Source organism: Crinia signifera, chromosome 4 (genome assembly GCF_055691185.1).
Source record: "Crinia signifera chromosome 4, ASM5569118v1, whole genome shotgun sequence".
Classification (NCBI taxonomy): Eukaryota; Metazoa; Chordata; class Amphibia; order Anura; family Myobatrachidae; genus Crinia; species Crinia signifera.
This window is the reverse complement of record NC_139220.1, coordinates 56762230-56789256: the sequence shown is the minus strand read 5'-3', so window position 1 is coordinate 56789256 and position 27027 is coordinate 56762230. Positions and strand designations below refer to the sequence as shown.

At 39.5% G+C, this 27027-nt stretch overlaps 30 non-coding genes and 27 pseudogenes across 30 annotated transcripts; all 57 read right to left on the bottom strand.

Moving 5' to 3' along the window:
* Positions 1-386: 386 nt before the first annotated feature.
* LOC146077195 (5S ribosomal RNA) lies at positions 387-505 on the bottom strand (annotated as a pseudogene).
* A 337-nt stretch (positions 506-842) lies between these two features.
* Positions 843-961, bottom strand: LOC146076988 (5S ribosomal RNA). Its single transcript, XR_014474370.1, has one exon. It is a non-coding gene; the product is annotated as a 5S ribosomal RNA (ribosomal RNA).
* Positions 962-1301: 340 nt separating this feature from the next.
* LOC146077067 (5S ribosomal RNA) lies at positions 1302-1420 on the bottom strand. Its single transcript, XR_014474445.1, has one exon. It is a non-coding gene; the product is annotated as a 5S ribosomal RNA (ribosomal RNA).
* Positions 1421-1762: 342 nt separating this feature from the next.
* Positions 1763-1881, bottom strand: LOC146077144 (5S ribosomal RNA; annotated as a pseudogene).
* A 342-nt stretch (positions 1882-2223) lies between these two features.
* Positions 2224-2345, bottom strand: LOC146077251 (5S ribosomal RNA; annotated as a pseudogene).
* A 341-nt stretch (positions 2346-2686) lies between these two features.
* Positions 2687-2805, bottom strand: LOC146077110 (5S ribosomal RNA; annotated as a pseudogene).
* Positions 2806-3149: 344 nt separating this feature from the next.
* On the bottom strand, positions 3150-3268 carry LOC146076261 (5S ribosomal RNA). The gene has a single exon (XR_014473732.1). It is a non-coding gene; the product is annotated as a 5S ribosomal RNA (ribosomal RNA).
* A 342-nt stretch (positions 3269-3610) lies between these two features.
* Positions 3611-3729, bottom strand: LOC146077192 (5S ribosomal RNA; annotated as a pseudogene).
* A 344-nt stretch (positions 3730-4073) lies between these two features.
* LOC146076249 (5S ribosomal RNA) lies at positions 4074-4192 on the bottom strand. Its single transcript, XR_014473727.1, has one exon. It is a non-coding gene; the product is annotated as a 5S ribosomal RNA (ribosomal RNA).
* Positions 4193-4534: 342 nt separating this feature from the next.
* On the bottom strand, positions 4535-4653 carry LOC146077190 (5S ribosomal RNA; annotated as a pseudogene).
* Positions 4654-4996: 343 nt separating this feature from the next.
* LOC146076977 (5S ribosomal RNA) lies at positions 4997-5115 on the bottom strand. The gene has a single exon (XR_014474360.1). It is a non-coding gene; the product is annotated as a 5S ribosomal RNA (ribosomal RNA).
* Positions 5116-5456: 341 nt separating this feature from the next.
* Positions 5457-5575, bottom strand: LOC146077108 (5S ribosomal RNA; annotated as a pseudogene).
* A 344-nt stretch (positions 5576-5919) lies between these two features.
* Positions 5920-6038, bottom strand: LOC146076247 (5S ribosomal RNA). Its single transcript, XR_014473725.1, has one exon. It is a non-coding gene; the product is annotated as a 5S ribosomal RNA (ribosomal RNA).
* A 342-nt stretch (positions 6039-6380) lies between these two features.
* Positions 6381-6499, bottom strand: LOC146077189 (5S ribosomal RNA; annotated as a pseudogene).
* Positions 6500-6843: 344 nt separating this feature from the next.
* LOC146076246 (5S ribosomal RNA) lies at positions 6844-6962 on the bottom strand. The gene has a single exon (XR_014473724.1). It is a non-coding gene; the product is annotated as a 5S ribosomal RNA (ribosomal RNA).
* A 342-nt stretch (positions 6963-7304) lies between these two features.
* On the bottom strand, positions 7305-7423 carry LOC146077188 (5S ribosomal RNA; annotated as a pseudogene).
* A 343-nt stretch (positions 7424-7766) lies between these two features.
* On the bottom strand, positions 7767-7885 carry LOC146076976 (5S ribosomal RNA). The gene has a single exon (XR_014474359.1). It is a non-coding gene; the product is annotated as a 5S ribosomal RNA (ribosomal RNA).
* Positions 7886-8232: 347 nt separating this feature from the next.
* Positions 8233-8351, bottom strand: LOC146077162 (5S ribosomal RNA; annotated as a pseudogene).
* A 342-nt stretch (positions 8352-8693) lies between these two features.
* On the bottom strand, positions 8694-8811 carry LOC146077043 (5S ribosomal RNA). Its single transcript, XR_014474422.1, has one exon. It is a non-coding gene; the product is annotated as a 5S ribosomal RNA (ribosomal RNA).
* Positions 8812-9151: 340 nt separating this feature from the next.
* On the bottom strand, positions 9152-9270 carry LOC146076211 (5S ribosomal RNA). The gene has a single exon (XR_014473701.1). It is a non-coding gene; the product is annotated as a 5S ribosomal RNA (ribosomal RNA).
* Positions 9271-9612: 342 nt separating this feature from the next.
* Positions 9613-9731, bottom strand: LOC146077258 (5S ribosomal RNA; annotated as a pseudogene).
* A 341-nt stretch (positions 9732-10072) lies between these two features.
* Positions 10073-10191, bottom strand: LOC146076980 (5S ribosomal RNA). Its single transcript, XR_014474363.1, has one exon. It is a non-coding gene; the product is annotated as a 5S ribosomal RNA (ribosomal RNA).
* A 340-nt stretch (positions 10192-10531) lies between these two features.
* Positions 10532-10650, bottom strand: LOC146077193 (5S ribosomal RNA; annotated as a pseudogene).
* Positions 10651-10994: 344 nt separating this feature from the next.
* LOC146076966 (5S ribosomal RNA) lies at positions 10995-11113 on the bottom strand. The gene has a single exon (XR_014474350.1). It is a non-coding gene; the product is annotated as a 5S ribosomal RNA (ribosomal RNA).
* A 343-nt stretch (positions 11114-11456) lies between these two features.
* Positions 11457-11575, bottom strand: LOC146076241 (5S ribosomal RNA). The gene has a single exon (XR_014473719.1). It is a non-coding gene; the product is annotated as a 5S ribosomal RNA (ribosomal RNA).
* Positions 11576-11917: 342 nt separating this feature from the next.
* On the bottom strand, positions 11918-12036 carry LOC146077261 (5S ribosomal RNA; annotated as a pseudogene).
* Positions 12037-12377: 341 nt separating this feature from the next.
* Positions 12378-12496, bottom strand: LOC146077294 (5S ribosomal RNA; annotated as a pseudogene).
* Positions 12497-12838: 342 nt separating this feature from the next.
* LOC146076940 (5S ribosomal RNA) lies at positions 12839-12957 on the bottom strand. Its single transcript, XR_014474324.1, has one exon. It is a non-coding gene; the product is annotated as a 5S ribosomal RNA (ribosomal RNA).
* A 345-nt stretch (positions 12958-13302) lies between these two features.
* Positions 13303-13421, bottom strand: LOC146076967 (5S ribosomal RNA). Its single transcript, XR_014474351.1, has one exon. It is a non-coding gene; the product is annotated as a 5S ribosomal RNA (ribosomal RNA).
* Positions 13422-13763: 342 nt separating this feature from the next.
* LOC146077138 (5S ribosomal RNA) lies at positions 13764-13882 on the bottom strand (annotated as a pseudogene).
* Positions 13883-14222: 340 nt separating this feature from the next.
* LOC146077116 (5S ribosomal RNA) lies at positions 14223-14341 on the bottom strand (annotated as a pseudogene).
* A 343-nt stretch (positions 14342-14684) lies between these two features.
* LOC146077126 (5S ribosomal RNA) lies at positions 14685-14803 on the bottom strand (annotated as a pseudogene).
* Positions 14804-15143: 340 nt separating this feature from the next.
* Positions 15144-15262, bottom strand: LOC146077115 (5S ribosomal RNA; annotated as a pseudogene).
* Positions 15263-15604: 342 nt separating this feature from the next.
* Positions 15605-15723, bottom strand: LOC146076987 (5S ribosomal RNA). The gene has a single exon (XR_014474369.1). It is a non-coding gene; the product is annotated as a 5S ribosomal RNA (ribosomal RNA).
* Positions 15724-16063: 340 nt separating this feature from the next.
* On the bottom strand, positions 16064-16182 carry LOC146077212 (5S ribosomal RNA; annotated as a pseudogene).
* A 343-nt stretch (positions 16183-16525) lies between these two features.
* LOC146077217 (5S ribosomal RNA) lies at positions 16526-16644 on the bottom strand (annotated as a pseudogene).
* A 340-nt stretch (positions 16645-16984) lies between these two features.
* On the bottom strand, positions 16985-17103 carry LOC146076952 (5S ribosomal RNA). The gene has a single exon (XR_014474336.1). It is a non-coding gene; the product is annotated as a 5S ribosomal RNA (ribosomal RNA).
* A 408-nt stretch (positions 17104-17511) lies between these two features.
* LOC146077194 (5S ribosomal RNA) lies at positions 17512-17630 on the bottom strand (annotated as a pseudogene).
* A 337-nt stretch (positions 17631-17967) lies between these two features.
* LOC146076986 (5S ribosomal RNA) lies at positions 17968-18086 on the bottom strand. Its single transcript, XR_014474368.1, has one exon. It is a non-coding gene; the product is annotated as a 5S ribosomal RNA (ribosomal RNA).
* A 340-nt stretch (positions 18087-18426) lies between these two features.
* LOC146077119 (5S ribosomal RNA) lies at positions 18427-18545 on the bottom strand (annotated as a pseudogene).
* Positions 18546-18887: 342 nt separating this feature from the next.
* On the bottom strand, positions 18888-19006 carry LOC146077012 (5S ribosomal RNA). The gene has a single exon (XR_014474393.1). It is a non-coding gene; the product is annotated as a 5S ribosomal RNA (ribosomal RNA).
* Positions 19007-19348: 342 nt separating this feature from the next.
* On the bottom strand, positions 19349-19467 carry LOC146076144 (5S ribosomal RNA). Its single transcript, XR_014473695.1, has one exon. It is a non-coding gene; the product is annotated as a 5S ribosomal RNA (ribosomal RNA).
* A 340-nt stretch (positions 19468-19807) lies between these two features.
* Positions 19808-19926, bottom strand: LOC146077114 (5S ribosomal RNA; annotated as a pseudogene).
* Positions 19927-20267: 341 nt separating this feature from the next.
* On the bottom strand, positions 20268-20386 carry LOC146077048 (5S ribosomal RNA). The gene has a single exon (XR_014474427.1). It is a non-coding gene; the product is annotated as a 5S ribosomal RNA (ribosomal RNA).
* A 344-nt stretch (positions 20387-20730) lies between these two features.
* LOC146076245 (5S ribosomal RNA) lies at positions 20731-20849 on the bottom strand. Its single transcript, XR_014473723.1, has one exon. It is a non-coding gene; the product is annotated as a 5S ribosomal RNA (ribosomal RNA).
* Positions 20850-21191: 342 nt separating this feature from the next.
* LOC146077224 (5S ribosomal RNA) lies at positions 21192-21300 on the bottom strand (annotated as a pseudogene).
* A 342-nt stretch (positions 21301-21642) lies between these two features.
* LOC146077178 (5S ribosomal RNA) lies at positions 21643-21761 on the bottom strand (annotated as a pseudogene).
* Positions 21762-22101: 340 nt separating this feature from the next.
* Positions 22102-22220, bottom strand: LOC146076956 (5S ribosomal RNA). The gene has a single exon (XR_014474340.1). It is a non-coding gene; the product is annotated as a 5S ribosomal RNA (ribosomal RNA).
* Positions 22221-22562: 342 nt separating this feature from the next.
* LOC146076240 (5S ribosomal RNA) lies at positions 22563-22681 on the bottom strand. Its single transcript, XR_014473718.1, has one exon. It is a non-coding gene; the product is annotated as a 5S ribosomal RNA (ribosomal RNA).
* A 648-nt stretch (positions 22682-23329) lies between these two features.
* On the bottom strand, positions 23330-23448 carry LOC146076676 (5S ribosomal RNA). Its single transcript, XR_014474075.1, has one exon. It is a non-coding gene; the product is annotated as a 5S ribosomal RNA (ribosomal RNA).
* A 342-nt stretch (positions 23449-23790) lies between these two features.
* LOC146077177 (5S ribosomal RNA) lies at positions 23791-23909 on the bottom strand (annotated as a pseudogene).
* Positions 23910-24249: 340 nt separating this feature from the next.
* LOC146076239 (5S ribosomal RNA) lies at positions 24250-24368 on the bottom strand. Its single transcript, XR_014473717.1, has one exon. It is a non-coding gene; the product is annotated as a 5S ribosomal RNA (ribosomal RNA).
* Positions 24369-24711: 343 nt separating this feature from the next.
* LOC146076955 (5S ribosomal RNA) lies at positions 24712-24830 on the bottom strand. Its single transcript, XR_014474339.1, has one exon. It is a non-coding gene; the product is annotated as a 5S ribosomal RNA (ribosomal RNA).
* A 342-nt stretch (positions 24831-25172) lies between these two features.
* LOC146076237 (5S ribosomal RNA) lies at positions 25173-25291 on the bottom strand. Its single transcript, XR_014473715.1, has one exon. It is a non-coding gene; the product is annotated as a 5S ribosomal RNA (ribosomal RNA).
* A 648-nt stretch (positions 25292-25939) lies between these two features.
* Positions 25940-26058, bottom strand: LOC146076665 (5S ribosomal RNA). Its single transcript, XR_014474064.1, has one exon. It is a non-coding gene; the product is annotated as a 5S ribosomal RNA (ribosomal RNA).
* A 342-nt stretch (positions 26059-26400) lies between these two features.
* Positions 26401-26519, bottom strand: LOC146077176 (5S ribosomal RNA; annotated as a pseudogene).
* Positions 26520-26859: 340 nt separating this feature from the next.
* LOC146076236 (5S ribosomal RNA) lies at positions 26860-26978 on the bottom strand. Its single transcript, XR_014473714.1, has one exon. It is a non-coding gene; the product is annotated as a 5S ribosomal RNA (ribosomal RNA).
* Between the last annotated feature and the right edge of the window lie 49 nt (positions 26979-27027).

Below are 27027 nucleotides of genomic sequence, written 5' to 3'. Positions count from 1 at the left end.
CCTCTTTTACTTCTATCTACAAGTATTCTAATGGATACATTTCCAAACTGTATTGTTGTAGAGAAAAAATCATGTGTTGGTAATGTAAAAAGACCTACAGGACCTAGTATTAGCAGGTGGTCAAAAAAAACTACTGAGCAGGCACAACACTGTAAAGCTGCCACAAACAGTTAGAATTGGGCCTAAACAGTGTAGTAAAGAATTAGATGAGGGCTATAGAGTATGTTTGACCTCTTCCAATTCTCTCTAGTAGTAATCCCCAAAAGAATTAGATGAGGACTATAGAGTCTGTTTGACCTCTTTCAATTCGCTCTAGTAGTAATCCCCAAAAATGTTTTCAATTTGAATAGCTGGGGAAATAAAAGCATTTGCCAGTAATGTCAAAATACCTACAGCACCTGGTGTTCCCATGTGGTCTCCCACCCAAATACTAACCAGGCCCAACACTGCTTAGCTGCCAAGATCTGACAAGATTGGGCTTATCCAGTGTAGTATGGTTGTAGGTAAAATTCAATCACATTGTTTGCCCTCTTCTACTTCTATCTACAAGAAATCTAATGGATACGTTTCCAAACTGTATTGTTGTAGAGAAAAAATCATGTGTTGGTAAAGTAAAAAGACCTACAGGACCTAGCTGGTGGTAAAAAAAAAACTACTGACCAGGCACAACACTGTTTAGCTGCCACAAACAGTTGGAATTGGGCCTAAACAGTGTAGTAAAGAATTAGATGAGGGCTATAGAGTATGTTTGACCTCTTCCATTTCTCTCTAGTAGAAATCCCCAAAAAAGGTTTCAATTTGAATAGCTGGGGAAATAAAAGCATTTGCCAGTAATGTCAAAAAACCTACAGCACCTGGTGTTCCCATGTGGTCTCCCACCCAAGTACTAACCAGGCCCAACACTGCTTAGCTTCCAAGATCAGACGAGATTGGGCTTATCCAGTGTTGTATGGCTGTAAGTGAAAACCAATTACATGGTTTGCCCTCTTCTTCTTCTATCTACAAGTAATCTAATGGATACGTTTCCAAACTGTATTGTTGTAGAGAAAAAATCATGTGTTGGTAATGTAAAAAGACCTACAGGACCTAGTATTAGCAGGTGGTCAAAAAACTACTGACCAGACACAACACTGTTTAGCTGCCACAAACAGTTGTAATTGGGCCTAAACAGTGTAGTAAAGAATTAGATGAGGACTATAGAGTATGTTTGACCTCTTTCAATTCGCTCTAGTAGTAATCCCAATTTTTTTTTTCAATTTGAATAGCTGGGGAAATAAAAGCATTTGCCAGTAATGTCAAAAAACCTACAGCACATGGTGTTCCCATGTGGTCTCCCACCCAAGTACTAACCAGACCCAACACTGCTTAGCTGCCAAGATCAGACGAGATTGGGCTTATCCAGTGTGGTATGGCTGTAGGTGAAAATCAATCACATTGTTTGCCCTCTTCTTCTTCTCTCCACAAGTAATCTAATGGATACGTTTCCAAACTGTATTGTTGTAGAGAAAAAATCATGTGTTGGTAATGTTATAAGACCTACAGGACCTAGTATTAGCAGGTGGTCAAAAAAAACTACTGACCAGGCACAACACTGTAAAGCTTCCACAAACAGTTGGAATTGGGCCTAAACAGTGTAGTAAAGAATTAGATGATGGGTATAGAGTATGTTTGACCTCTTCCAATTCTCTCTAGTAGTAATCCTTAAAAAAGTTTTCAATTTGAATAGCTGGGGAAATAAAAGCATTTGCCAGTAATGTCAAAATACCTACAGCACCTGGTGTTCCCATGTGGTCTCCCACCCAAATACTAACCAGGCCCAACACTGCTTAGCTGCCAAGATCTGACAAGATTGGGCTTATCCAGTGTAGTATGGCTGTAAGTAAAATTCAATCACATTGTTTGCCCTCTTCTACTTCTATCTACAAGAAATCTAATGGATACGTTTCCAAACTGTATTGTTGTAGAGAAAAAATTATGTGTTGGTAAAGTAAAAAGACCTACAGGACCTAGTATTAGCAGGTGGTCAAAAAAAACTACTGACCAGGCACAACACTGTAAAGCTGCCACGAACTGTTAGAATTGGGCCTAAACAGTGTAGTAAAGAATTAGATGAGGGCTATAGAGTATGTTTGACCTCTTCCAATTCTCTCTAGTAGTAATCCCTAAAAAAGTTTTCAATTTGAATAGCTGGGGAAATAAAAGCATTTGCCAGTAATGTCAAAAAACCTACAGCACCTGGTGTTCCCATGTGGTCCCCCCCCTCCCAAGTACTAACCAGGCCCAACACTGCTTAGCTTCCAAGATCAGACGAGATTGGGCTTATCCAGTGTTGTATGGCTGTAAGTGAAAACCGATAACATTGTTTGCCCTTTTCTACTTCTATCTACAAGTAATCTAATGAATACGTTTCCAAACTGCATTGTTGTAGAGAAAAAATCATTTCCTGGTAATTTAAAAAGACCTACAGGACCTAGTATTAGCAGATGGTCAAAAAACTACTGACCAGACACAACACAGTTTAGCTGCCACAAACAGTTGGAATTGGGCCTAAACTGTGTAGTAAAGAATTAGATGAGGACTATAGAGTCTGTTTGACCTCTTCCAATTCTCTCTAGTAGTAATCCCAAAAAAAGTTTTCAATTTGAATAGCTGGGGAAATAAAAGCATTTGCCAGTAATGTAAAAAAAACCTACAGCACCTGGTGTTCCTATGTGGTCTCCCAGCCAAGTACTAACCAGGCCCAACACTGCTTAGCTGCCAAGATTTGATGAGATTGGGCTTATCCAGTGTGATATGGCTGTAGGTGAAAATCAATCACATTGTTTGCCCTCTTTTACTTCTATCTACAAGTAATCTAATGGATACGTTTCCAAACTGTATTGTTGTATAGAAAAAACCATGTGTTGGTAAAGTAAAAAGACCTACAGGACCTAGTATTAGCTGGTGGTAAAAAAAAAAACTACTGACCAGGCACAACACTGTTTAGCTGCCACAAACAGTTGGAATTGGGCCTAAACAGTGTAGTAAAGAATTAGATGAGGACTATAGAGTCTGTTTGACCTCTTCCAATTCTCTCTAGTAGTAATCCCAAAAAAAGTTTTCAAATTGAATAGCTGGGGAAATAAAAGCATTTGCCAGTAATGTCAAAAAACCTACAGCACCTGGATTTCCCATGTGGTCTCCCACCCAAGTACTAACCAGGCCCAACACTGCTTAGCTGCCAAGATCTGATGAGATTGGGCTTATCCAGTGTGATATGGCTGTAGGTGAAAATCAATCACATTGTTTGCCCTCTTTTACTTCTATCTACAAGTAATCTAATGGATACGTTTCCAAACTGTATTATTGTAGAGAAAAAATCATGTGTTGGTAATGTAAAAAGACCTACAGGACCTAGTATTAGCAGGTGGTCAAAAAAAACTACTGACCAGGCACAACACTGTTTAGCTGCCACAAACAGTTGGAATTGGGCCTAAACAGTGTAGTAAAGAATTAGATGAGGACTATAGAGTCTGTTTGACCTCTTCCAATTCGCTCTAGTAGTAATCCCAAAAAAATATTTCAATTTGAATAGCTGGGGAAATAAAAGCATTTGCCAGTAATGTCAAAAAACCTACAGAACCTGGTGTTCCCATGTGGTCTCCCACACAAGTACTAACCAGGCCCAACACTGCTGAGCTGCCAAGATCTGACGAGATTGGGCTTATCCAGTGTGGTATGGCTGTAGGCGAAATTCAATCACATTGTTTGCCCTCTTCTACTTCTATCTACAAGAAATCTAATGGATACGTTTCCAAACTGTATTGTTGTAGAGAAAAAACCATGTGTTGGTAAAGTAAAAAGACCTACAGGACCTAGTATTAGCTGGTGGTAAAAAAAAAAACTACTGACCAGGCACAACACTGTTTAGCTGCCACAAACAGTTGGAATTGGGCCTAAACAGTGTAGTAAAGAATTAGATGAGGACTATAGAGTCTGTTTGACCTCTTCCAATTCTCTCTAGTAGTAATCCCAAAAAAAGTTTTCAAATTGAATAGCTGGGGAAATAAAAGCATTTGCCAGTAATGTCAAAAAACCTACAGCACCTGGATTTCCCATGTGGTCTCCCACCCAAGTACTAACCAGGCCCAACACTGCTTAGCTGCCAAGATCTGATGAGATTGGGCTTATCCAGTGTGATATGGCTGTAGGTGAAAATCAATCACATTGTTTGCCCTCTTTTACTTCTATCTACAAGTAATCTAATGGATACGTTTCCAAACTGTATTATTGTAGAGAAAAAATCATGTGTTGGTAATGTAAAAAGACCTACAGGACCTAGTATTAGCAGGTGGTCAAAAAAAACTACTGACCAGGCACAACACTGTTTAGCTGCCACAAACAGTTGGAATTGGGCCTAAACAGTGTAGTAAAGAATTAGATGAGGACTATAGAGTCTGTTTGACCTCTTCCAATTCGCTCTAGTAGTAATCCCAAAAAAATATTTCAATTTGAATAGCTGGGGAAATAAAAGCATTTGCCAGTAATGTCAAAAAACCTACAGAACCTGGTGTTCCCATGTGGTCTCCCACACAAGTACTAACCAGGCCCAACACTGCTGAGCTGCCAAGATCTGACGAGATTGGGCTTATCCAGTGTGGTATGGCTGTAGGCGAAATTCAATCACATTGTTTGCCCTCTTCTACTTCTATCTACAAGAAATCTAATGGATACGTTTCCAAACTGTATTGTTGTAGAGAAAAAATCATGTGTTGGTAAAGTAAAAAGACCTACAGGACCTAGTATTAGCTGGTGGTAAAAAAAAAAATACTGACCAGGCACAACAATGTTTAGCTGCCACAAACAGTTGGAATTGGGCCTAAACAGTGTAGTAAAGAATTAGATGAGGGCTATATAGTATGTTTGACATCCTCCAATTCTCTCTAGTAGTAATCCCAAAAAAAGTTTTTAATTTGAATAGCTGGGGAAATAAAAGCATTTGCCAGTAATGTAAAAAAACCTACAGCACCTGGTGTTCTCATGTGGTCTCCCACCCAAGTACTAACCAGACCCAACTCTGCTTAGCTGCCAAGATCAGACGAGATTGGGTTTATCCAGTGTGGTATGGCTGTAGGTGAAATCCGATAACATTGTTTGCCCTCTTCTACTTCTATCTATAAGTAATCTAATGGATACGTTTCCAAACTGTATTGTTGTAGAGAAAAAATCATGTGTTGGTAATGTAAAAAGACCTACAGGACCTAGTATTAGCAGATGGTCAAAAAACTACTGACCAGACACAACACAGTTTAGCTGCCACAAACAGTTGGAATTGGGCCTAAACTGTGTAGTAAAGAATTAGATGAGGACTATAGAGTCTGTTTGACCTCTTCCAATTCTCTCTAGTAGTAATCCCAAAAAAAGTTTTCAATTTGAATAGCTGGGGAAATAAAAGCATTTGCCAGTAATGTAAAAAAAACCTACAGCACCTGGTGTTCCTATGTGGTCTCCCAGCCAAGTACTAACCAGGCCCAACACTGCTTAGCTGCCAAGATTTGATGAGATTGGGCTTATCCAGTGTGATATGGCTGTAGGTGAAAATCAATCACATTGTTTGCCCTCTTTTACTTCTATCTACAAGTAATCTAATGGATACGTTTCCAAACTGTATTGTTGTATAGAAAAAACCATGTGTTGGTAAAGTAAAAAGACCTACAGTACCTAGTATTAGCTGGTGGTAAAAAAAAAAACTACTGACCAGGCACAACACTGTTTAGCTGCCACAAACAGTTGGAATTGGGCCTAAACAGTGTAGTAAAGAATTAGATGAGGACTATAGAGTCTGTTTGACCTCTTCCAATTCTCTCTAGTAGTAATCCCAAAAAAAGTTTTCAAATTGAATAGCTGGGGAAATAAAAGCATTTGCCAGTAATGTCAAAAAACCTACAGCACCTGGATTTCCCATGTGGTCTCCCACCCAAGTACTAACCAGGCCCAACACTGCTTAGCTGCCAAGATCTGATGAGATTGGGCTTATCCAGTGTGATATGGCTGTAGGTGAAAATCAATCACATTGTTTGCCCTCTTTTACTTCTATCTACAAGTAATCTAATGGATACGTTTCCAAACTGTATTATTGTAGAGAAAAAATCATGTGTTGGTAATGTAAAAAGACCTACAGGACCTAGTATTAGCAGGTGGTCAAAAAAAACTACTGACCAGGCACAACACTGTTTAGCTGCCACAAACAGTTGGAATTGGGCCTAAACAGTGTAGTAAAGAATTAGATGAGGACTATAGAGTCTGTTTGACCTCTTCCAATTCGCTCTAGTAGTAATCCCAAAAAAATATTTCAATTTGAATAGCTGGGGAAATAAAAGCATTTGCCAGTAATGTCAAAAAACCTACAGAACCTGGTGTTCCCATGTGGTCTCCCACACAAGTACTAACCAGGCCCAACACTGCTGAGCTGCCAAGATCTGACGAGATTGGGCTTATCCAGTGTGGTATGGCTGTAGGCGAAATTCAATCACATTGTTTGCCCTCTTCTACTTCTATCTACAAGAAATCTAATGGATACGTTTCCAAACTGTATTGTTGTAGAGAAAAAACCATGTGTTGGTAAAGTAAAAAGACCTACAGGACCTAGTATTAGCTGGTGGTAAAAAAAAAAACTACTGACCAGGCACAACACTGTTTAGCTGCCACAAACAGTTGGAATTGGGCCTAAACAGTGTAGTAAAGAATTAGATGAGGACTATAGAGTCTGTTTGACCTCTTCCAATTCTCTCTAGTAGTAATCCCAAAAAAAGTTTTCAAATTGAATAGCTGGGGAAATAAAAGCATTTGCCAGTAATGTCAAAAAACCTACAGCACCTGGATTTCCCATGTGGTCTCCCACCCAAGTACTAACCAGGCCCAACACTGCTTAGCTGCCAAGATCTGATGAGATTGGGCTTATCCAGTGTGATATGGCTGTAGGTGAAAATCAATCACATTGTTTGCCCTCTTTTACTTCTATCTACAAGTAATCTAATGGATACGTTTCCAAACTGTATTATTGTAGAGAAAAAATCATGTGTTGGTAATGTAAAAAGACCTACAGGACCTAGTATTAGCAGGTGGTCAAAAAAAACTACTGACCAGGCACAACACTGTTTAGCTGCCACAAACAGTTGGAATTGGGCCTAAACAGTGTAGTAAAGAATTAGATGAGGACTATAGAGTCTGTTTGACCTCTTCCAATTCGCTCTAGTAGTAATCCCAAAAAAATATTTCAATTTGAATAGCTGGGGAAATAAAAGCATTTGCCAGTAATGTCAAAAAACCTACAGAACCTGGTGTTCCCATGTGGTCTCCCACACAAGTACTAACCAGGCCCAACACTGCTGAGCTGCCAAGATCTGACGAGATTGGGCTTATCCAGTGTGGTATGGCTGTAGGCGAAATTCAATCACATTGTTTGCCCTCTTCTACTTCTATCTACAAGAAATCTAATGGATACGTTTCCAAACTGTATTGTTGTAGAGAAAAAATCATGTGTTGGTAAAGTAAAAAGACCTACAGGACCTAGTATTAGCTGGTGGTAAAAAAAAAAATACTGACCAGGCACAACAATGTTTAGCTGCCACAAACAGTTGGAATTGGGCCTAAACAGTGTAGTAAAGAATTAGATGAGGGCTATATAGTATGTTTGACATCCTCCAATTCTCTCTAGTAGTAATCCCAAAAAAAGTTTTTAATTTGAATAGCTGGGGAAATAAAAGCATTTGCCAGTAATGTAAAAAAACCTACAGCACCTGGTGTTCTCATGTGGTCTCCCACCCAAGTACTAACCAGACCCAACTCTGCTTAGCTGCCAAGATCAGACGAGATTGGGTTTATCCAGTGTGGTATGGCTGTAGGTGAAATCCGATAACATTGTTTGCCCTCTTCTACTTCTATCTATAAGTAATCTAATGGATACGTTTCCAAACTGTATTGTTGTAGAGAAAAAATCATGTGTTGGTAATGTAAAAAGACCTACAGGACCTAGTATTGGCAGGTGGTAAAAAAAAAAAAAACTACTGACCAGGCACAACAATGTTTAGCTGCCACAAACAGTTGGAATTGGGCCTAAACAGTGTAGTAAAGAATTAGATGAGGGCTATATAGTATGTTTGACCTCTTCCAATTCTCTCTAGTAGTAATCCCCAAAAAAGTTTTCAATTTGAATAGCTGGGGAAATAAAAGCATTTGCCAGTAATGTCAAAAAACCTACAGCACCTGGTGCTCCCATGTGGTCTCCCACCTAAGTACTAACCAGGCCCAACACTGATTAGCTGCCAAGATCTGACAAGATTGGGCTGATCCAGTGTGGTATGGCTGTAGATGAAAATCAGTCACATTGTTTGCCCTCTTTTACTTCTATCTACAAGTAATCTAATGGATACGTTTCCAAACTGTATTGTTGTAGAGAAAAAATCATGTGTTGGTAATGTAAAAAGACCTACAGGACCTAGTATTAGCAGGTGGTCAAAAAAAAATTCTGACCAGGCACAACACTGTAAAGCTGCCACAAACAGTTAGAATTGGGCCTAAACAGTGTAGTAAAGAATTAGATGAGGGCTATAGAGTATGTTTGACCTCTTCCAATTCTCTCTAGTAGTAATCCCTAAAAAAGTTTTCAATTTGAATAGCTGGGGAAATAAAAGCATTTGCCAGTAATGTCAAAAAACCTACAGCACCTGGTGTTCCCATGTGGTCTCCCACCAAGTACTAACCAGGCCCAACACTGCTTAGCTTGCAAGATCAGACGAGATTGGGCTTATCCAGTGTGGTATGGCTGTAGGTGAAAACCAATAACATTGTTTGCCCTTTTCTACTTCTATCTACAAGTAATCTAATGAATACATTTCCAAACTGCATTGTTGTAGAGAAAAAATCATGTGCTGGTAATTTAAAAAGACCTACAGGACCTAGTATTAGCAGATGGTCAAAAAACTACTGACCAGACACAACACTGTTTTGCTGCCACAAACAGTTGGAATTGGGCCTAAACAGTGTAGTAATGAATTAGATGAGGGCTATAGAGTCTGTTTGACCTCTTTCAATTCTCTCTAGTAGTAATCCCAAAAAAAGTTTTCAATTTGAATAGCTGGGGAAATAAAAGCATTTGCCAGTAATGTCAAAAAACCTACAGCACCTGGTGTTCCCATGTGGTCTCCCACCCAAGTACTAACCAGGCCCAACACTGCTTAGCGGCCAAGATCTGACGAGATTGGGTTTATCCAGTGTGGTATGGCTGTAGGTGAAAATCAATCACATTGTTTGCCCTCTTTTACTTCTATCTACAAGTAATCTAATGGATACGTTTCCAAACTGTATTGTTGTAGAGAAAAAATCATGTGTTGGTAATGTAAAAAGACCTACAGGACCTAGTATGAGCAGGTGGTCAAAAAAAACTACTGACCAGGCACAACACTGTAAAGCTGCCACAAACAGTTGGAATTGGGCCTAAACAGTGTACTAAAGAATTAGATGAGGGCTATAGAGTATGTTTGACCTCTTCCAATTCTTTCTAGTAGTAATCCCTAAAATAGTTTTCAATTTGAATAGCTGGGGAAATAAAAGCATTTGCCAGTAATGTCAAAAAACCTACAGAACCTGGTGTTCCCATGTGGTCTCCCACCCAAGTATAAACCAGGCCCAACACGGCTTAGCTACCAAGAGCAGACGAGATTGGGCTTATCCAGTGTGGTATGGCCGTAGGTGAAAACCGATATTATTGTTTGCCCTTTTCTACTTCTATCTACAAGTAATCTAATGAATACGTTTCCAAACTGCATTGTTGTAGAGAAAAAATCATGTGCTGGTAATGTAAAAAGACCTACAGGACCTAGTATTAGCAGGTGGTCAAAAAAAACTACTGACCAGGCACAACACTGTAAAGCTGCCACAAACAGTTGGAAATGGGCCTAAACCGTGTAGTAAAGAATTAGATGAGGGCTATAGAGTATGTTTGACCTCTTCCAATTCTCTCTAGTAGTAATCCCAAAAAAAGTTTAAATTTGAATAGCTGGGGAAATAAAAGCATTTGCCAGTAATGTCAAAAAACCTACAGCACCTGGTGTTCCCATGTGGTCTCCCACCCAAGTACTAACCAGGCCCAACACTGCTTAGCTGCCAAGATCTGATGAGATTGGGCTTATCCAGTGTGGTATGGCTGTAGGTGAAAATCAATCACATTGTTTGCCCTCTTTTACTTCTATCTACAAGTAATCTAATGGATACGTTTCCAAACTGTATTGTTGTAGAGAAAAAATCATGTGTTGGTAATGTAAAAAGACCTACAGGACCTAGTATTAGCAGGTGGTCAAAAAACTACAGCACAGACACAACACTGTTTAGCTGCCACAAACAGTTGTAATTGGGCCTAAACAGTGTAGTAAAGAATTAGATGAGGACTATAGAGTATGTTTGACCTCTTTCAATTCGCTCTAGTAGTAATCCCAAATTTTTTTTTCAATTTGAATAGCTGGGGAAATAAAAGCATTTGCCAGTAATGTCAAAAAACCTACAGCACCTGGTGTTCCCATGTGGTCTTCCACCCAAGTACTAACCATGCCCAACACTGCTTAGCTGCCAAGATCTGACGAGATAGGGTTTATCCAGTGTGGTATGGCGGTAGGTGAAATTCGATCACATTGTTTGCCCTCTTCTACTTCTATCTACAAGAAATCTAATGGATACGTTTCCAAACTGTATTGTTGTAGAGAAAAAATCATGTGTTGGTAAAGTAAAAAGACCTACAGGACCTAGTATTAGCTGGTGGTAAAAAAAAAAACTACTGACCAGGCACAACAATGTTTAGCTGCCACAAACAGTTGGAATTGGGCCTAAACAGTGTAGTAAAGAATTAGATGAGGGCTATAGAGTATGTTTGACCTCTTCCAATTCTCTCCAGTAGTAATCCCAAAAAAAGTTTTTAATTTGAATAGCTGGGGAAATAAAAGCATTTGCCAGTAATGTCAAAAAACCTACAGCAGCTGGTGTTCCCATGTGGTCTCCCACCCAAGTACTAACCAGACCCAACACTGCTTAGCTGCCAAGATCAGATGAGATTGGGCTTATCCAGTGTGGTATGGCTGTAGGTGAAAATCAATCACATTGTTTGCCCTCTTCTTCTTCTCTCCACAAGTAATCTAATGGATACGTTTCCAAACTGTATTGTTGTAGAGAAAAAATCATGTGTTGGTAATGTTATAAGACCTACAGGACCTAGTATTAGCAGGTGGTCAAAAAAAAACTACTGACCAGGCACAACACTGTAAAGCTTCCACAAACAGTTGGAATTGGGCCTAAACAGTGTAGTAAAGAATTAGATGATGGGTATAGAGTATGTTTGACCTCTTCCAATTCTCTCTAGTAGTAATCCTTAAAAAAGTTTTCAATTTGAATAGCTGGGGAAATAAAAGCATTTGCCAGTAATGTCAAAAAACCTACAGCACCTGGTGTTCCCATGTGGTCTCCCACCCAAGTACTAACCAGGCCCAACACTGCTTAACTACCAAGATCAGACGAGATTGGGCTTATCCAGTGTGGTATGGCTGTTGGTGAAATCCAATAACATTGTTTGCCCTCTTCTTCTTCTATCTATAAGTAATCTAATGGATACGTTTCCAAACTGTATTGTTGTAGAGAAAAAATCATGTGTTGGTAATGTTATAAGACCTACAGGACCTAGTATTAGCAGGTGGTCAAAAAAAACTACTGACCAGGCAGAACACTGTTAAGCTGCCACAAACAGTTGGAATTGGGCCTAAACAGTGTAGTAAAGAAGTAGATGAGGGCTATAGAGTATGTTTGACCTCTTACAATTCTCTCTAGTAGTATTCCCTAAAGAAGTTTTCAATTTGAATAGCTGGGGAAATAAAAGCATTTGCCAGTAATGTCAAAAAGCCTACAGCACCTGGTGATCCCATGTGGTCTCCCACCCAAGTACTAACCAGGCCAAACACTGCTTAGCTTCCAAGATCAGACAAGATTGGGCTTATCCAGTGTGGTATGGCTGTAGCTGAAAACCGATAACATTGTTTGCCCTTTTCTACTTCTATCTACAAGTAATCTAATGAATACGTTTCCAAACTGCATTGTTGTAGAGAAAAAAATCATGTGCTGGTAATTTAAAAAGACCTACAGGACCTAGTATTAGCAGATGGTCAAAAAACTACTGACCAGACACAACACTGTTTAGCTGCCACAAACAGTTGGAGTTGGGCCTAAACAGTGTAGTACAGAATTAGATGAGGGCTATAGAGTCTGTTTGACCACTTTCAATTCTCTCTAGTAGTAATCCCCCAAACATTTTTCAATTTAAATAGCTGGGGAAATAAAAGCATTTGCCAGTAATGTCAAAAAACCTACAGCACCTGGTGCTTGGACGTGGTCTCCCACCCAAGTACTAACCAGGCTCAACACTGCTTAGCTGCCAAGATCTGAATAGATTGGGCTTATCCAGTGTGGTATGGCTGTAGGTGAAATTCAATCACATTGTTTGCCCTCTTCTACTTCTATCTACAAGTAATCTAATGGATACGTTTCCAAACTGTATTGTTGTAGAGAAAAAATCATGTGTTGGTAATGTAAAAAGACCTACAGGACCTAGTATTAGCAGGTGGTCAAAAAAAACTACTGACCAGGCACAACACTGTAAAGCTGCCACAAACAGTTGGAATTGGGCCTAAACAGTCTAGTAAAGAATTAGATGAGGGCTATAGAGTATGTTTGACCTCTTCCAATTCTCTCTAGTAGTAATCCCTAAAAAAGTTTTCAATTTGAATAGCTGGGGAAATAAAAGCATTTGCCAGTAATGTCAAAAAGCCTACAGCACCTGGTGTTCCTATGTGGTCTCCCACCCAAGTACTAACCAGGCCCAACACTGCTTAGCTGCCAAGATCTGACGAGATTGGGCTTATCCAGTGTGGTATGGCTGTAGGTGAAATTCAATCACATTGTTTGCCCTCTTCTACATCTATCTACAAGAAATCTAATGGATACGTTTCCAAACTGTATTGTTGTAGAGAAAAAATCATGTGTTGGTAAAGTAAAAAGACCTACAGGACCTAGTATTAGCTGGTGGTAAAAAAAAATAACTACTGACCAGGCACAACACTGTTTAGCTGCCGCAAACAGTTGGAATTGGGCCTAAACAGTGTAGTAAAGAATTAGAAGAGGGCTATAGAGTATGTTTGACCTCTTCCAATTCTCTCTAGTAGTAATCCCAAAAAAAGTTTTCAATTTGAATAGCTGGGGAAATAAAAGCATTTGCCATTAATGTCAAAAAACCTACAGCACCTGGTGTTCCTATGTGGTCTCCCACCCAAGTACTAACCAGGCCCAACACTGCTTAGCTGCCAAGATCTGACGAGATTGGGCTTATCCAGTGTGGTACGGCTGTAGGTGAAAACCAATCACATTGTTTGCCCTCTTTTACTTCTATCTACAAGTATTCTAATGGATACATTTCCAAACTGTATTGTTGTAGAGAAAAAATCATGTGTTGGTAATGTAAAAAGACCTAAAGGACCTAGTATTAGCAGGTGGTCAAAAAAAACTACTGACCAGGCACAACACTGTAAAGCTGCCACAAACAGTTAGAATTGGGCCTAAACAGTGTAGTAAAGAATTAGATGAGGGCTATAGAGTATGTTTGACCTCTTCCAATTCTCTCTAGTAGTAATCCCTAAAAAAGTTTTCAATTTGAATAGCTGGGGAAATAAAAGCATTTGCCAGTAATGTCAAAAAACCTACAGCACCTGGTGTTCCCATGTGGTCTCCCACCCAAGTACTAACCAGTCCCAACACTGCTTAGCTTCCAAGATCAGACGAGATTGGGCTTATCCAGTGTTGTATGGCTGTAAGTGAAAACGGATAACATTGTTTGCCCTTTTCTACTTCTATCTACAAGTAATCTAATGAATACGTTTCCAAACTGCATTGTTGTAGAGAAAAAATCATGTCCTGGTAATTTAAAAAGACCTACAGGACCTAGTTTTAGCAGATGGTCAAAAAACTACTGACTAGACACAACACAGTTTAGCTGCCACAAACAGTTGGAATTGGGCCTAAACTGTGTAGTAAAGAATTAGATGAGGACTATAGAGTCTGTTTGACCTCTTTCAATTCGCTCTAGTAGTAATCCCCAAAAATTTTTTCAATTTGAATAGCTGGGGAAATAAAAGCATTTGCCAGTAATGTCAAAATACCTACAGCACCTGGTGTTCCCATGTGGTCTCCCACCCAAATACTAACCAGGCCCAACACTGCTTAGCTGCCAAGATCTGACAAGATTGGGCTTATCCAGTGTAGTATGGCTGTAGGTAAAATTCAATCACATTGTTTGCCCTCTTCTACTTCTATCTACAAGAAATCTAATGGATACGTTTCCAAACTGTATTGTTGTAGAGAAAAAATCATGTGTTGGTAAAGTAAAAAGACCTACAGGACCTAGTATTAGCTGGTGGTAAAAAAAAAACTACTGACCAGGCACAACACTGTTTAGCTGCCACAAACAGTTGGAATTGGGCCTAAACAGTGTAGTAAAGAATTAGATGAGGGCTATAGAGTATGTTTGACCTCTTACAATTCTCTCTAGTAGTAATCCCTAAAGAAGTTTTCAATTTGAATAGCTGGGGAAATAAAAGCATTTGCCAGTAATGTCAAAAAACCTACAGCACCTGGTGTTCCCATGTGGTCTCCCATCCAAGTGCTAACCAGGCCCAACACTGCTTAGCTTCCAAGATATGACGAGATTGGGCTTATCCAGTGTGGTATGGCTGTAGGTGAAAACCGATAACATTGTTTGCCCTTTTCTACTTCTATCTACAAGTAATCTAATGAATACGTTTCCAAACTGCATTGTTGTAGAGAAAAAATCATGTCCTGGTAATTTAAAAAGACCTACAGGACCTAGTATTAGCAGATGGTCAAAAAACTACTGACCAGACACAACACAGTTTAGCTGCCACAAACAGTTGGAATTGGGCCTAAACTGTGTAGTAAAGAATTAGATGAGGACTATAGAGTCTGTTTGACCTCTTTCAATTTGCTCTAGTAGTAATCCCCCAAATTTTTTTCAATTTGAATAGCTGGGGAAATAAAAGCATTTGCCAGTAATGTCAAAATACCTACAGCACCTGGTGTTCCCATGTGGTCTCCCACCCAAATACTAACCAGGCCCAACACTGCTTAGCTGCCAAGATCTGACAAGATTGGGCTTATCCAGTGTAGTATGGCTGTAGGTAAAATTCAATCACATTGTTTGCCCTCTTCTACTTCTATCTACAAGAAATCTAATGGATACGTTTCCAAACTGTATTGTTGTAGAGAAAAAATCATGTGTTGGTAAAGTAAAAAGACCTACAGGACCTAGTATTAGCAGGTGGTCAAAAAAAACTACTGACCAGGCACAACACTGTAAAGCTGCCACAAACAGTTAGAATTGGGCCTAAACAGTGTAGTAAAGAATTAGATGAGGGCTATAGAGTATGTTTGACCTCTTCCAATTCTCTCTAGTAGTAATCCCTAAAAAAGTTTTCAATTTGAATAGCTGGGGAAATAAAAGCATTTGCCAGTAATGTCAAAAAACCTACAGCACCTGGTGTTCCCATGTGGTCTCCCACCCAAGTACTAACCAGGCCCAACACTGCTTAGCTTCCAAGATCAGACGAGATTGGGCTTATCCAGTGTTGTATGGCTGTAAGTGAAAACCGATAACATTGTTTGCCCTTTTCTACTTCTATCTACAAGTAATCTAATGAATACGTTTCCAAACTGCATTGTTGTAGAGAAAAAATCATGTCCTGGTAATTTAAAAAGACCTACAGGACCTAGTATTAGCAGATGGTCAAAAAACTACTGACCAGACACAACACAGTTTAGCTGCCACAAACAGTTGGAATTGGGCCTAAACTGTGTAGTAAAGAATTAGATGAGGACTATAGAGTCTGTTTGACCTCTTTCAATTCGCTCTAGTAGTAATCCCCAAAAAATTTTTCAATTTGAATAGCTGGGGAAATAAAAGCATTTGCCAGTAATGTCAAAATACCTACAGCACCTGGTGTTCCCATGTGGTCTCCCACCCAAATAATAACCAGGCCCAACACTGCTTAGCTGCCAAGATCTGACAAGATTGGGCTTATCCAGTGTAGTATGGCTGTAGGTAAAATTCAATCACATTGTTTGCCCTCTTCTACTTCTATCTACAAGAAATCTAATGGATACGTTTCCAAACTGTATTGTTGTAGAGAAAAAATCATGTGTTGGTAAAGTAAAAAGACCTACAGGACCTAGTATTAGCTGGTGGTAAAAAAAAAACTACTGACCAGGCACAACACTGTTTAGCTGCCACAAACAGTTGGAATTGGGCCTAAACAGTGTACTAAAGAATTAGATGAGGGCTATAGAGTATGTTTGAGCTCTTCCAATTCTCTCTAGTGGTAATCCCTAAAATAGTTTTCAATTTGAATAGCTGGGGAAATAAAAGCATTTGCCAGTAATGTCAAAAAACCTACAGCACCTGGTGTTCCCATGTGGTCTCCCACCCAAGTGCTAACTAGGCCCAACACTGCTTAGCTTCCAAGATATGACGAGATTGGGCTTATCCAGTGTGGTATGGCTGTAGGTGAAAACCGATAACATTGTTTGCCCTTTTCTACTTCTATCTACAAGTAATCTAATGAATACGTTTCCAAACTGCATTGTTGTAGAGAAAAAATCATGTGCTGGTAATTTAAAAAGACCTACAGGACCTAGTATTAGCAGATAGTCAAAAAACTACTGACCAGACACAACACTGTTTAGCTGCCACAAACAGTTGGAATTGGGCCTAAACAGTGTAGTAAAGAATTAGATGAGGGCTATAGAGTATGTTTGACCTCTTCCAATTCTCTCTAGTAGTAATCCCAAAAAAAGTTTTCGATTTGAATAGCTGGGGAAATAAAAGCATTTGCCATTAATGTCAAAAAACCTACAGCACCTGGTGTTCCTATGAGGTCTCCCACCCAAGTACTAACCAGGCCCAACACTGCTTAGCTGCCAAGATCTGACGAGATTGGGCTTATCCAGTGTGGTACGGCTGTAGGTGAAAACCAATCACATTGTTTGCCCTCTTTTACTTCTATCTACAAGTATTCTAATGGATACATTTCCAAACTGTATTGTTGTAGAGAAAAAATCATGTGTTGGTAATGTAAAAAGACCTACAGGACCTAGTATTAGCAGGTGGTCAAAAAAAACTACTGAGCAGGCACAACACTGTAAAGCTGCCACAAACAGTTAGAATTGGGCCTAAACAGTGTAGTAAAGAATTAGATGAGGGCTATAGAGTATGTTTGACCTCTTCCAATTCTCTCTAGTAGTAATCCCCAAAAGAATTAGATGAGGACTATAGAGTCTGTTTGACCTCTTTCAATTCGCTCTAGTAGTAATCCCCAAAAATGTTTTCAGTTTGAATAGCTGGGGAAATAAAAGCATTTGCCAGTAATGTCAAAATACCTACAGCACCTGGTGTTCCCATGTGGTCTCCCACCCAAATACTAACCAGGCCCAACACTGCTTAGCTGCCAAGATCTGACAAGATTGGGCTTATCCAGTGTAGTATGGTTGTAGGTAAAATTCAAACACATTGTTTGCCCTCTTCTACTTCTATCTACAAGAAATCTAATGGATACGTTTCCAAACTGTATTGTTGTAGAGAAAAAATCATGTGTTGGTAAAGTAAAAAGACCTACAGGACCTAGCTGGTGGTAAAAAAAAAACTACTGACCAGGCACAACACTGTTTAGCTGCCACAAACAGTTGGAATTGGGCCTAAACAGTGTAGTAAAGAATTAGATGAGGGCTATAGAGTATGTTTGACCTCTTCCATTTCTCTCTAGTAGAAATCCCCAAAAAAGTTTTCAATTTGAATAGCTGGGGAAATAAAAGCATTTGCCAGTAATGTCAAAAAACCTACAGCACCTGGTGTTCCCATGTGGTCTCCCACCCAAGTACTAACCAGGCCCAACACTGCTTAGCTTCCAAGATCAGACGAGATTGGGCTTATCCAGTGTTGTATGGCTGTAAGTGAAAACCAATTACATTGTTTGCCCTCTTCTTCTTCTATCTACAAGTAATCTAATGGATACGTTTCCAAACTGTATTGTTGTAGAGAAAAAATCATGTGTTGGTAATGTAAAAAGACCTACAGGACCTAGTATTAGCAGGTGGTCAAAAAACTACTGACCAGACACAACACTGTTTAGCTGCCACAAACAGTTGTAATTGGGCCTAAACAGTGTAGTAAAGAATTAGATGAGGACTATAGAGTATGTTTGACCTCTTTCAATTCGCTCTAGTAGTAATCCCAATTTTTTTTTTCAATTTGAATAGCTGGGGAAATAAAAGCATTTGCCAGTAATGTCAAAAAACCTACAGCACATGGTGATCCCATGTGGTATCCCACCCAAGTACTAACCAGGCCCAACACTGCTTAGCTGCCAAGATCTGACGAGATTGGGTTTATCCAGTGTGGTATGGCTGTAGGTGAAATTCGATCACATTGTTTGCCCTCTTCTACTTCTATCTACAAGAAATCTAATGTATACGTTTCCAAACTGTATTGTTGTAGAGAAAAAATCATGTGTTGGTAAAGTAAAAAGACCTACAGGACCTAGTATTAGCTGGTGGTCAAAAAAAACTACTGACCAGGCACAACAATGTTTAGCTGCCACAAACAGTTGGAATTGGGCCTAAACAGTGTAGTAAAGAATTAGATGAGGGCTATAGAGTATGTTTGACCTCTTCCAATTCTCTCCAGTAGTAATCCCAAAAAAAGTTTTTAATTTGAATAGCTGGGGAAATAAAAGCATTTGCCAGTAATGTCAAAAAACCTACAGCAGCTGGTGTTCCCATGTGGTCTCCCACCCAAGTACTAACCAGACCCAACACTGCTTAGCTGCCAAGATCAGACGAGATTGGGCTTATCCAGTGTGGTATGGCTGTAGGTGAAAATCAATCACATTGTTTGCCCTCTTCTTCTTCTCTCCACAAGTAATCTAATGGATACGTTTCCAAACTGTATTGTTGTAGAGAAAAAATCATGTGTTGGTAATGTTATAAGACCTACAGGACCCAGTATTAGCAGGTGGTCAAAAAAAACTACTGACCAGGCACAACACTGTAAAGCTTCCACAAACAGTTGGAATTGGGCCTAAACAGTGTAGTAAAGAATTAGATGATGGGTATAGAGTATGTTTGACCTCTTCCAATTCTCTCTAGTAGTAATTCTTAAAAAAGTTTTCAATTTGAATAGCTGGGGAAATAAAAGCATTTGCCAGTAATGTCAAAAAACCTACAGCACCTGGTGTTCCCATGTGGTCTCCCACCCAAGTACTAACCAGGCCCAACACTGCTTAGCTACCAAGATCAGACGAGATTGGGCTTATCCAGTGTGGTATGGCTGTAGGTGAAAACCGATAACATTGTTTGCCCTTTTCTACTTCTATCTACAAGTAATCTAATGAATACGTTTCCAAACTGCATTGTTGTAGAGAAAAAATCATGTCCTGGTAATTTAAAAAGACCTACAGGACCTAGTATTAGCAGATGGTCAAAAAACTACTGACCAGACACAACACAGTTTAGCTGCCACAAACAGTTGGAATTGGGCCTAAACTGTGTAGTAAAGAATTAGATGAGGACTATAGAGTCTGTTTGACCTCTTTCAATTTGCTCTAGTAGTAATCCCCCAATTTTTTTTCAATTTGAATAGCTGGGGAAATAAAAGCATTTGCCAGTAATGTCAAAATACCTACAGCACCTGGTGTTCCCATGTGGTCTCCCACCCAAATACTAACCAGGCCCAACACTGCTTAGCTGCCAAGATCTGACAAGATTGGGCTTATCCAGTGTAGTATGGCTGTAGGTAAAATTCAATCACATTGTTTGCCCTCTTCTACTTCTATCTACAAGTAATCTAATGAATACGTTTCCAAACTGCATTGTTGTAGAGAAAAAATCATTTCCTGGTAATTTAAAAAGACCTACAGGACCTAGTATTAGCAGATGGTCAAAAAACTACTGACCAGACACAACACAGTTTAGCTGCCACAAACAGTTGGAATTGGGCCTAAACTGTGTAGTAAAGAATTAGATGAGGACTATAGAGTCTGTTTGACCTCTTCCAATTCTCTCTAGTAGTAATCCCAAAAAAAGTTTTCAATTTGAATAGCTGGGGAAATAAAAGCATTTGCCAGTAATGTAAAAAAAACCTACAGCACCTGGTGTTCCCATGTGGTCTCCCAGCCAAGTACTAACCAGGCCCAACACTGCTTAGCTGCCAAGATTTGATGAGATTGGGCTTATCCAGTGTGATATGGCTGTAGGTGAAAATCAATCACATTGTTTGCCCTCTTTTACTTCTATCTACAAGTAATCTAATGGATACGTTTCCAAACTGTATTGTTGTATAGAAAAAACCATGTGTTGGTAAAGTAAAAAGACCTACAGGACCTAGTATTAGCTGGTGGTAAAAAAAAAAACTACTGACCAGGCACAACACTGTTTAGCTGCCACAAACAGTTGGAATTGGGCCTAAACAGTGTAGTAAAGAATTAGATGAGGACTATAGAGTATGTTTGACCTCTTCCAATTCTCTCTAGTAGTAATCCCAAAAAAAGTTTTCAAATTGAATAGCTGGGGAAATAAAAGCATTTGCCAGTAATGTCAAAAAACCTACAGCACCTGGATTTCCCATGTGGTCTCCCACCCAAGTACTAACCAGGCCCAACACTGCTTAGCTGCCAAGATCTGATGAGATTGGGCTTATCCAGTGTGATATGGCTGTAGGTGAAAATCAATCACATTGTTTGCCCTCTTTTACTTCTATCTACAAGTAATCTAATGGATACGTTTCCAAACTGTATTATTGTAGAGAAAAAATCATGTGTTGGTAATGTAAAAAGACCTACAGGACCTAGTATTAGCAGGTGGTCAAAAAAAACTACTGACCAGGCACAACACTGTTTAGCTGCCACAAACAGTTGGAATTGGGCCTAAACAGTGTAGTAAAGAATTAGATGAGGACTATAGAGTCTGTTTGACCTCTTCCAATTCGCTCTAGTAGTAATCCCCAAAATTTTTTTCAATTTGAATAGCTGGGGAAATAAAAGCATTTGCCAGTAATGTCAAAAAACCTACAGCACCTGGTGTTCCCATGTGGTCTCCCACCCAAGTACTAACCAGGCCCAACACTGCTTAGCTGCCAAGATTGGGCTTATCCAGTGTGGTATGGCTGTAGGTGAAAATCAATCACATTGTTTGCCCTCTTTTACTTCTATCTACAAGTAATCTAATGGATACGTTACCAAACTGTATTGTTGTAGAGAAAAAATCATGTGTTGGTAATGTAAAAAGACCTACAGGACCTAGTATTAGCAGGTGGTCAAAAAAAACTACTTACCAGGCACAACACTGTAAAGCTGCCACAAACAGTTGGAATTGGGCACAAACAGTGTAGTAAAGAATTAGATGAGGGCTATAGAGTATGTTTGACCTCTTCCAATTCTCTCTAGTAGTAATCCCTAAAAAAGTTTTCAATTTGAATAGCTGGGGAAATAAAAGCATTTGCCAGTAATGTCAAAAAACCTACAGCACATGGTGTTGCCATGTGGTCTCCCACCCAAGTACTAACCAGGCCCAACACGGCTTAGCTTCCAAGATCAGACGAGATTGGGCTTATCCAGTGTGGTATGGCTGTAGGTGAAAACCGATAACATTGTTTGCCCTTTTCTACTTCTATCTACAAGTAATCTAATGAATACGTTTCCAAACTGCATTGTTGTAGAGAAAAAATCATGTGCTGGTAATTTAAAAAGACCTACAGGACCTAGTATTAGCACATGGTCAAAAAACTACTGACCAGACACAACACTGTTTAGCTGCCACAAACAGTTGGAATTGGGCCTAAACAGTGTAGTAAAGAATTAGATGAGGACTATAGAGTCTCTTTGACCTCTTTCAATTCACTCTAGTAGTAATCCCCCCAAAAAATTTCAATTTTAATAGCTGGGGAAATAAAAGCATTTACCAGTAATGTCAAAAAACCTACAGCACCTGGTGTTCCCAGGTGGTCTCCCACCCAAGTACTAACCAGGCCCAACACTGCTTAGCTGCCAAGATCAGATGAAATTGGGCTTATCCAGTGTGATATGACTGTAGGTGAAAATCAATCACATTGTTTGCCCTCTTTTACTTCTATCTACAAGTAATCTAATGGATACGTTTCCAAACTGTATTGTTGTAGAGAAAAAATCATGTGTTGGTAATGTAAAAAGACCTACAGGACCTAGTATTAGCAGGTGGTCAAAAAAAACTACTGACCAGGCACAACACTGTAAAGCTGCCACAAACAGTTGGAATTGGGCCTAAACAGTGTAGTAAAGAATTAGATGAGGGCTATAGAGTATGTTTGACCTCTTCCAATTCTCTCTAGTAGTAATCCCTAAAAAAGTTTTCAATTTGAATAGCTGGGGAAATAAAAGCATTTGCCAGTAATGTCAAAAAACCTACAGCACCTGGTGTTCCCATGTGGTCTCCCACCCAAGTACTAACCAGGCCCAACACTGCTTAGCTGCCAAGATCTGACGAGATTGGGCTTATCCAGTGTGGTATGGCTGTAGATGAAATTCAGTCACATTGTTTGCCCTCTTCTACTTCTATCTACAAGAAATCTAATGGATACGTTTCCAAACTGTATTGTTGTAGAGAAAAAATCATGTGTTGGTAAAGTAAAATGACCTACAGGACATAGGGGGTTATTCTAGTCCATTCTTTCTGACAAAATCCTTCTTAGATGGACAAAACCATGTGCACTGCGGGTGGGGCAGATGTAACTTGTGCAGAGAGAATTAGATTTGGGTGGGGTTTTTCTTCAAAGTGAGATCTATATTGAAGTGTAAAATCATGCAGTCAGTATTTTCCCTGCACAGAAACAAAATAACTCACCCAAATCTAATTCTCTCTGCACATGTTACATCTGCCCCCCTGCAGTGCACATGGTTTTGTCCATCTAAGAAGGATTTTGTCAGAAAGAATGAACTAGAATAAACCCCCTAGTATTAGCTGGTGGTAAAAAAATAACTACTGACCAGGCACAACACTGTAAAGCTGCCACAAACAGTTGGAATTGGGCCTAAACAGTGTAGTAAAGAATTAGATGAGGACTATAGAGTCTGTTTGACCTCTTCCAATTCTCTCTAGTAGTAATCCCAAAAAAAGTTTTCAATTTGAATAGCTGGGGAAATAAATGCATTTGCCAGTAATGTCAAAAAACCTACAGCACCTGGTGTTCCCATGTGGTCTCCCACCCAAGTACTAACCAGGCCCAACACTGCTTAGCTGCCAAGATCTGACGAGATTGGGCTTATCCAGTGTGATATGGCTGTAGGTGAAAATCAATTACATTGTTTGCCCTCTTTTACTTCTATCTACAAGTAATCTAATGGATACGTTACCAAACTGTATTGTTGTAGAGAAAAAATCATGTGTTGGTAATGTAAAAAGACCTACAGGACCTAGTATTAGCAGGTGGTCAAAAAAAACTACTTACCAGGCACAACACTGTAAAGCTGCCACAAACAGTTGGAATTGGGCACAAACAGTGTAGTAAAGAATTAGATGAGGGCTATAGAGTATGTTTGACCTCTTCCAATTCTCTCTAGTAGTAATCCCTAAAAAAGTTTTCAATTTGAATAGCTGGGGAAATAAAAGCATTTGCCAGTAATGTCAAAAAACCTACAGCACATGGTGTTGCCATGTGGTCTCCCACCCAAGTACTAACCAGGCCCAACACGGCTTAGCTTCCAAGATCAGACGAGATTGGGCTTATCCAGTGTGGTATGGCTGTAGGTGAAAACCGATAACATTGTTTGCCCTTTTCTACTTCTATCTACAAGTAATCTAATGAATACGTTTCCAAACTGCATTGTTGTAGAGAAAAAATCATGTGCTGGTAATTTAAAAAGACCTACAGGACCTAGTATTAGCACATGGTCAAAAAACTACTGACCAGACACAACACTGTTTAGCTGCCACAAACAGTTGGAATTGGGCCTAAACAGTGTAGTAAAGAATTAGATGAGGACTATAGAGTCTGTTTGACCTCTTTCAATTCACTCTAGTAGTAATCCCCCCAAAAAATTTCAATTTTAATAGCTGGGGAAATAAAAGCATTTACCAGTAATGTCAAAAAACCTACAGCACCTGGTGTTCCCATGTGGTCTCCCACCCAAGTACTAACCAGGCCCAACACTGCTTAGCTGCCAAGATCTGACGAGATTGGGCTTATCCAGTGTGGTATGGCTGTAGATGAAATTCAATCACATTGTTTGCCCTCTTCTACTTCTATCTACAAGAAATCTAATGGATACGTTTCCAAACTGTATTGTTGTAGAGAAAAAATCATGTGTTGGTAAAGTAAAATGACCTACAGGACCTAGTATTAGCTGGTGGTAAAAAAATAACTACTGACCAGGCACAACACTGTTTAGCTGCCACAAACAGTTGGAATTGGGCCTAAACAGTGTAGTAAAGAATTAGATGAGGACTATAGAGTCTGTTTGACCTCTTCCAATTCTCTCTAGTAGTAATCCCAAAAAAAGTTTTAAATTTGAATAGCTGGGGAAATAAAAGCATTTGCCAGTAATGTCAAAAAACCTACAGCACCTGGTGTTCCCAGGTGGTCTCCCACCCAAGTACTAACCAGGCCCAACACTGCTTAGCTGCCAAGATCAGATGAAATTGGGCTTATCCAGTGTGATATGACTGTAGGTGAAAATCAATCACATTGTTTGCCCTCTTTTACTTCTATCTACAAGTAATCTAATGGATACGTTTCCAAACTGTATTGTTGTAGAGAAAAAATCATGTGTTGGTAATGTAAAAAGACCTACAGGACCTAGTATTAGCAGGTGGTCAAAAAAAACTACTGACCAGGCACAACACTGTAAAGCTGCCACAAACAGTTGGAATTGGGCCTAAACAGTGTAGTAAAGAATTAGATGAGGGCTATAGAGTATGTTTGACCTCTTCCAATTCTCTCTAGTAGTAATCCCTAAAAAAGTTTTCAATTTGAATAGCTGGGGAAATAAAAGCATTTGCCAGTAATGTCAAAAAACCTACAGCACCTGGTGTTCCCATGTGGTCTCCCACCCAAGTACTAACCAGGCCCAACACTGCTTAGCTGCCAAGATCTGACGAGATTGGGCTTATCCAGTGTGGTATGGCTGTAGATGAAATTCAGTCACATTGTTTGCCCTCTTCTACTTCTATCTACAAGAAATCTAATGGATACGTTTCCAAACTGTATTGTTGTAGAGAAAAAATCATGTGTTGGTAAAGTAAAATGACCTACAGGACATAGGGGGTTATTCTAGTCCATTCTTTCTGACAAAATCCTTCTTAGATGGACAAAACCATGTGCACTGCGGGTGGGGCAGATGTAACTTGTGCAGAGAGAATTAGATTTGGGTGGGGTTTTTCTTCAAAGTGAGATCTATATTGAAGTGTAAAATCATGCAGTCAGTATTTTCCCTGCACAGAAACAAAATAACTCACCCAAATCTAATTCTCTCTGCACATGTTACATCTGCCCCCCTGCAGTGCACATGGTTTTGTCCATCTAAGAAGGATTTTGTCAGAAAGAATGAACTAGAATAAACCCCCTAGTATTAGCTGGTGGTAAAAAAATAACTACTGACCAGGCACAACACTGTAAAGCTGCCACAAACAGTTGGAATTGGGCCTAAACAGTGTAGTAAAGAATTAGATGAGGACTATAGAGTCTGTTTGACCTCTTCCAATTCTCTCTAGTAGTAATCCCAAAAAAAGTTTTCAATTTGAATAGCTGGGGAAATAAATGCATTTGCCAGTAATGTCAAAAAACCTACAGCACCTGGTGTTCCCATGTGGTCTCCCACCCAAGTACTAACCAGGCCCAACACTGCTTAGCTGCCAAGATCTGACGAGATTGGGCTTATCCAGTGTGATATGGCTGTAGGTGAAAATCAATTACATTGTTTGCCCTCTTTTACTTCTATCTACAAGTAATCTAATGGATACGTTACCAAACTGTATTGTTGTAGAGAAAAAATCATGTGTTGGTAATGTAAAAAGACCTACAGGACCTAGTATTAGCAGGTGGTCAAAAAAAACTACTTACCAGGCACAACACTGTAAAGCTGCCACAAACAGTTGGAATTGGGCACAAACAGTGTAGTAAAGAATTAGATGAGGGCTATAGAGTATGTTTGACCTCTTCCAATTCTCTCTAGTAGTAATCCCTAAAAAAGTTTTCAATTTGAATAGCTGGGGAAATAAAAGCATTTGCCAGTAATGTCAAAAAACCTACAGCACATGGTGTTGCCATGTGGTCTCCCACCCAAGTACTAACCAGGCCCAACACGGCTTAGCTTCCAAGATCAGACGAGATTGGGCTTATCCAGTGTGGTATGGCTGTAGGTGAAAACCGATAACATTGTTTGCCCTTTTCTACTTCTATCTACAAGTAATCTAATGAATACGTTTCCAAACTGCATTGTTGTAGAGAAAAAATCATGTGCTGGTAATTTAAAAAGACCTACAGGACCTAGTATTAGCACATGGTCAAAAAACAACTGACCAGACACAACACTGTTTAGCTGCCACAAACAGTTGGAATTGGGCCTAAACAGTGTAGTAAAGAATTAGATGAGGACTATAGAGTCTGTTTAACCTCTTTCAATTCACTCTAGTAGTAATCCCCCCAAAAAATTTCAATTTTAATAGCTGGGGAAATAAAAGCATTTACCAGTAATGTCAAAAAACCTACAGCACCTGGTGTTCCCATGTGGTCTCCCACCCAAGTACTAACCAGGCCCAACACTGCTTAGCTGCCAAGATCTGACGAGATTGGGCTTATCCAGTGTGGTATGGCTGTAGATGAAATTCAATCACATTGTTTGCCCTCTTCTACTTCTATCTACAAGAAAT